The sequence below is a fragment of the Octodon degus genome, unplaced genomic scaffold (assembly GCF_000260255.1).
Source record: "Octodon degus isolate 3935 unplaced genomic scaffold, OctDeg1.0 scaffold00003, whole genome shotgun sequence".
Lineage (NCBI taxonomy): Eukaryota > Metazoa > Chordata > Mammalia > Rodentia > Octodontidae > Octodon > Octodon degus.
The window spans coordinates 18,021,409-18,028,447 of record NW_004524579.1 but is presented as its reverse complement, the minus strand read 5'-3'; the positions used below and the strand labels follow the sequence as shown (position 1 = coordinate 18,028,447).

Below are 7,039 nucleotides of genomic sequence, written 5' to 3'. Positions count from 1 at the left end.
TATCTCCCTACTCTTTTCATCTTGTAAAATTGAGCATCTGTGCCCATTAAAAATAACCTCAGTTTCCTCTTCCACCTCAGCCCTGGTAACTAGCATTCTCCCTGCTGTCTTGACGATTTTGACGAAAATGTGCATTCATAAAAGTGGCTCATAGGCTAATTGCCTTTGGGTGATTGACTTATTTTATTTGACTTGATTTATATTTACATTTATAATTTATTATATTTATAATATCCTCAAGGTTTGTCTGTGCAGAAGCGTGTGTGAAGATTTCTTCCAGTTTTAAAAGCTGAATGAAATTCTACTATATATAATATATAACGTTTTATTTCTCCTTTAATCTGTAGGTACACAGTTGACTGCTTCTACATTTCAGGTATGATAAGTAATGCTACTCTAGCCCTGAGGCTACAAAGAACCCCTCCAAAACTTTTCTTTCAATTCTTTTGGATGTATACCCAGAAATGAAATTTTCCGGTCATATGATAATTCTATTATTTTTAAGTAACTGCCATATTGTTTTCAAATTCAGTGTTTAGATTCAGTAGTTGTGTATTTTGGATTTGGAACAATTAGGTAGAAAGGCCCTATTACTCTAAAATTTGGACAACAGTTGTTATTTTGTTTGGTTTATTGATCCTGTGATGGTATCCATTGTGATAGGTGTGTGGTGGTACCTCATTACAGCTTTAGTTTTCATTTTCCTAATGATAAGTGATGTTGAGTGTCTTGTCTATTTATTTATTGCATTTGGTATTATGCCTATTTAAGTCATTTTCCTACTTTTGAGTCGGATTGCTTCTTTATTGGTGGTTTTTAAATGTTCTTAATTTTTCATAATTAACTTATTTTTTTCTTCCATTGCCTGAGTCTTCAGTGCGATAGCTGAGTCATTGCGGCCAGATGTAACATCCAAATTCTTCTCGTGTTTTTCTTCTAGAAATTTTAGTTTACATCTTATCATTGGAGTTTTGACTTAATTTTTGTATATGATGTTAGTTAACAGTCCAAGTTCACGCTTTTACTTGTGGCTATATAATCTTCTTAGTGCTATTTATCTCAAAGACTGCTTTATTTATTTAATCTGTTTTGGGCTCCCCATCAAAAATCAGTTGACTATATATGAATATTTATTCTATGCTACTTATTCTATTTTATCTTTTTGTCAAAACTATGGTTTGATTATTTTAGCTTTAGTGCTTTTGAAGTTAATAAGTGTTAGTCCTCCAAATTCGCTCTCCTTTTTAATAATGCTTTGGCTATTTGGGATATCTTAATATTTTATGTCAATTTTGGGATCAGTTTTTCTATTTTCTGAAAAAGTGTCCCTGGGATTCTGTCGCAGTTTGTATTAAACCTGTAGGTCACCATAGGTACTATTACTTTCCTACCAAAATTCACTAGTACTATTCGTGCACATGGAATACACTCCCACATTTGTAGGTTTTATACAATTTCTTTCAGTAATATTTTGTAGTTTTAATTGTGGAAGTCTTTTACCTCATTTGTTAATTCTTAAATATTTTTATCTTATGGTAGTTATAAATAGAATTTATTTAACTTTCACATTGCTAATTGGGTTATCAATGCAACTGTTGTGTGTTGACTTTCTTTTTTCTCTCTATTTTTAAGGTGACTTTCTATCCTATTACTTGACTGAATTCATTTACCAGTTTTCAATGTGTATTTGTGTGTGTGCAGTCAATCTATAGAACATATATCTATATCTCTATCTATCTATCTATCTATCTATCTATCTATCTATCTATCTATATCATCTGTGAGCTGAGAGAAGTTTTTGTTTGTTGAATTACCCTTGAATTCCAAGAATAAATTTCACTGGTCATGATTTCTAATTCTTTTAGTATGCTGCTCAGTCGATTTTCTAGGACTTTGTTAAATAGAACTTCTCCATCACTGTTCATAACAATATTGTTTTGTAGTCCTCTTGTAGTTTCTCTATGCAACTGAAATGAAGATACTGCTGGTTTTATAGACTGTCATAGAAATGTTTCCTTTTCTTTAATTTGTATAAAATATTGTGAAATGTCTATGTTGATTTTTTTTAGAAATGTTTGGTAGGATTCACCAATGAAAACATCAGTTCCTGGGTTTTTCTTTGTCAAGATTTTTTGGTTAATAACTCAACCAATTTGCTTTTCTAGATCTATTCATATTTTATATTTCTTCATGTTTTGGATTTAATACAGGTTTTATATTTCTAGAAATTTGTTGCTTTCTTTTAAATGATCCTAATTTTTGCTTCTAGTTGTTGATAGCATTCATTTATAATTCTTTTTATTTGCATAGCATTTGTATAATGTGTTTCTCTTTATTTTGATATTAGTTATATATCTTTTTTTCTTTTGGTTCTTAATTCATCTGGCTAAAATTTTGTCAATTAAGGTGATATTTTTAGTGAATTAACTTTGGGAGTTTTGACTTAACACTATTGTTTTTGTTCTCTTTTTCATTTGAGTATGGTATAATCTTCTTAAGCTCCCCTTTTTCCTGGTTTAATTGGTTTTATTTGCTTTTTTTTTTCTTAGATCCTTATGTTGTAAGCTTAGATTGTTGATTTGGAATCTTTGTAGGGCATTCTTGATTGGGTAGAATAGGCACTATCCCAGTACATATTCACTGCTGACTTTTTGGCAGTATAAGACCTTCTATGGCGAATAATGACTTGATCAGTAGCATATAGTAAATTTCTTTTTTTGATTGAACATTATGTTAATTGAAATCCAATGTTAATTCACTCATCAAATATTTATAGAACTTGTTTTACTAGTCAGAAAATCTTTTTTTAAAGTGTTGTGTGTATGGTATCACAATTTGAGACTGGATTGTAGTGGTAAGCACAAGGGAGATTAAAAAAGAGTACGTGGGTCAGGCTGGTTTGCTCTGAAGATGAACTCTCCTGGTAGAGGACACTGCACATATTTTGAAGCCCAAAGTGTCTTGCAACTTCCATAACCAGTGAGAAGGCTGTTGTGTTTGTAGAGATGGAGCAAAGAAGGTAGTAGGAGAAATAAAAGAAAGAGATAACAGAACATCAGCTTACACAGCTCCATGAACTTGTGGTACAGATAATGTCAGTAAACATTTACTCTGAGGGAAATTAACTACTTGATGATGAATTTTCCATGCCTTTTGTACCATTGATTGACAATCCATATTCCTTTTCTTAGTAGTCACCAAAAACTATTTTTTAAATTTGTAACACTCACTGGTAGCACAATTTGAACTTTGGCGATCAGATCTAGCAAAAGGGGGCTAGAGGGCTTGAAATCAACTTTTAGTTACATACCCTTGAAAAACACTGCCTCACATTTCTTTCTAAAATAATGCCAAATTTTAAATGTCCAACTTACATTACTTGTTATACAGGTCTTGCTTTGTCTTGGTCTTGACCATCCAGCAGAGAAGTGTGGGAATGAAATACAGAGGGTAAAGCCATATTAATATGCTGAGCTGTAAAAGACTCAAGTCAACAACTTTTTTTCTTCTTTTTGTTTTAGTGGAACAGGGGATTGAACTCGGGCCCTGGTGCTTGCCAGGCAAGTGTTTATTCCACTGAGCCATCCCCCCAGCCAAGTCAACAACTTCTGTCATCGCCAATCTTATGGAAAACTCACTACTATTATGGACTACTGCGTTACACTGGACTATTTTGCTGAATTCAGGCACCTACAATATTTAAATGACAATGGAATACCTTTCTCTGACGAAACTAAACAAAAAAGGGGGCTACAAATAAATGACCATTTTGTATCTGTATGTTCAAAATAGTTAAGATAGATACACAGCTGCATTCTCTTGGATCACTGAATAGAGAGATTTGTTCTAATAGTGTTTGTGGACAGGATATCTTGTCTGCATCTTGTACAATGAATAACCACTAAGACAACAATATGGAATGTATTAATTAGTGAAACTGTGCTAGTAATTTGTTTTGAAACTGTCTCATTGCTATTTGTTTCTCAATAAAATCATTTTTTAAATGTACAACTTTATAATAGACTAAGATTTGATTTTGTGACTGAATAAAAGATGACCTTATTCATAGAGAATGCTACATTAGAAGCTATCTAGAACATGTCTGAAGAGTTAACTTTAAAGGCTGGGTTCATCTTCAGTGCAACATAGTACTTTAAACTCTCTTGGAAGAGTTCTCAGTCCATAACATAAAGATTTATTCTGTTATTTGTCTGGTAGAAAGAGGCTGGACTGTCATCTTCTGGGCCTCAGGACCTCAAACTTCTAATGTCTCTCCTGAAGAACAACAGTAAGTTTGGTTTCTCAGGATCACTCCTCTGTATTGCCCCAAATTTAAAAGTTGGCAGATGAAGCCATTACTCCTGCAGGTCATGGTAGTCATATGGGACCACTTCTTGACTCATCTTTTAGCTCTGATTTGGTAGAATGAGACTATGGTGGGAACATTATGTAAACTTAAGCACTGAACCTATTTTTTAGTGAATCACCCACACATTGCTTTAGGGCAAAGACAACCATGACTATTTCTTTTTTTTTCATGACCCTTTTTTTTTTTTTTGAAATCTTAGATTTTCTTTATTTTTATTTCATTTTAATGAGAAAAAAAGATAAAATAGCAATGAAACAGTTTCAGAACAGGTTAGTAGAGAAGAAAAAAATGGCAGCTACAGTACTAAGAGCAGAAGGAGTGGAACCTGCACCCACCTGGGGGCTAGAGGCCATCACCCCAAACTGGGAAAACTGGGAAGTTTCCACAGGGACCACAATCATGGCTGTACAGTTTGACAGGGGTGTGGTTCTGGGGAGCAGACACCAGAAAAACCACTGAATCCTACATCACCAATCCAGTGACTGACTAGCTGACTCCTATTCATGACCGAATTTTCTGCTGCCACTCAAGTTCAGCTGCTGATACCTAGGCAGTAGTAGATACTGTCACTTATCAGCTTGGTTTCAAAGCATTGAGTTGAAGAGCCTCCACTGATACATACAACAGCCAGCCTGTTTAAGGAGATGTGTTACTGATACCAGGAACAGCTGATATCAGGAATCATCATCACAGGCTGGGACCCTCAAGAAGGAGGGCAGGTCTACTCAGTTCCCATGGGAGGTATGATAGTAAGGCAGTGCTTTGACATTGGAGGCTCTGGGACCTCTATCTATGGCTATGTTGATGCTACATATCAGAAAGGCATGACTAAGGAGGAGTGTCTACAGTTCACTGCCTATTCTCTTGCTTTGACCATGGAGTGGGATGGTTCCAGTGGAAGGGTGATCCACCTGGAAGCCACTGAAGAACCAGGGGTTGAATGGCAGGTACTTTTGGGAGATCAGAGACCCAAATTCGCTATTACTGCTTTACCACCCCTGTGATCCTGAGATTCTAGAGTGCAATGAGAGATACCAATACCCTACAATGGTTCAAAATTTAAAATTTAATAAATGGTTTGTCAAAGAAGAAAAAAAAAGGTTAGTAGGACAGTTACAATAATTAATACATTGCATATTGTTGTCTCCATAGTAGTTATTCAGAGGACAAGATGCAGACATGATATCTTGTCTAAATACTATTAGTACAAACCTTTCTTCTCACTGAACTAAGAGAAAGTAGCTGTATATCTATCCTGACTAATATATATATATATATATATTCTCTACAAAATGGTCCTTTATTTATATTCTCCCCGCCTTTTTTGTCAGACAGGTGTTCTTTTGCTATTAGAGAAGCTGTAGTTAGAGAAGTTTTAAAGGATCTTTTCATACTTGATGCCAGTCAAAATACCATAAGTAGTTGAATTCAGCAAAATAGCCCAATATAGTCCAATAGTCTATAACAGTAGTGAGTTACCAGCACAATTGGCAATTATCATGACTATTTCTTAACCTCATGTTTAGAAGTATTTTAACCTTCACTTTCATTGCTCCATTTACATTTGTTTAAACACTATATATCTCTATCTCTATCTCTATCTCTATCTCTATCTCTATCTCTATCTCTATCTCTATCTCTATCTCTATCTCTATCTCTATCTCTATATATCCCAATTCTTAGACATTGTCTTAGTTACTTTTCTTTTTGGTGTGACAAAATACCCAACACTCACAGTTGGAGGAGGAGGAGAGAGGTTTCTTTTATTTCAGGTCACAGTTTGTATAGGTTTCAGTCTAGTCAGATAATTCCAAAATAGAGCAGCATGGCAGAGGGGCATCATGGAGGAGAAATAGTTCATGGTGTGGCACTTGCCATGTGAGGAAGGCAGGAAGCTGCAAGTAGCAACAGAAGCAGCAGCAGACCTGCTTTCTCTTTCTTCCTTTATAGTCCATCCAGGCTATAAATCTCTTGATTGGTACCACTTTGAACCAGGTTGGGGCACCCTTAATTCCAGCACCCCTTCCATATTCACATCCACAAACCTAATCCAGCTACCTTTGAAACTCTCTTCTTAAGACGCCATGAGACTTTGGGGTTAGGACATATAGATATGAGCCATATTAGAGAGGTTCTGATTTAATGGTCAAACCCAGAATAATTAATAAAGATTGCCCTATATGGAAATTTCAAATGCCTTTCATTACTCAAGAAATGGATTCAGGGGCTGGTGAGATGGCTCAGTGGTCTAAAGCACCTACTTAGAACAAGCTTGGCAAAGCACAGGGACCGCGGTTCGAACCCACAGCACCACATGCCAGCCAGCCCTGCCCCCTGGTGGGCTGAGCTGGCCACACACACACACACACACACACAAACAAAATAAATAATAAGAAATGGATTCAATTCCATCTGGACAGGCAGATGTGAACCAACAGGGCATCTTTCTCTGCTGAAACTTGTCTTTGGAAATTTAGGAAAATACGATGTACAGACAGATCTTGAAGAGGCCTTTCATTACTGTGGCTTAGGCCTCAGAAAACCCTAAAATATCTACTCATGTTGGTAGTGCAGCACCTGTTTCACAGAAAACTGACAGTGTTTCAAAATTCATTTTTCTCTGCCCTTCTGAAAGAGCTAAACTGTGCAGGGCAGAACCTTTCCTAGAAT

The 7,039-nt window shown here is 35.6% G+C and overlaps 1 pseudogene; it reads left to right on the top strand.

Annotated features, from left to right (window-relative positions):
• Positions 1–4,657: 4,657 nt before the first annotated feature.
• Positions 4,658–5,373, top strand: LOC101589983 (annotated as a pseudogene).
• Positions 5,374–7,039: the final 1,666 nt, after the last annotated feature.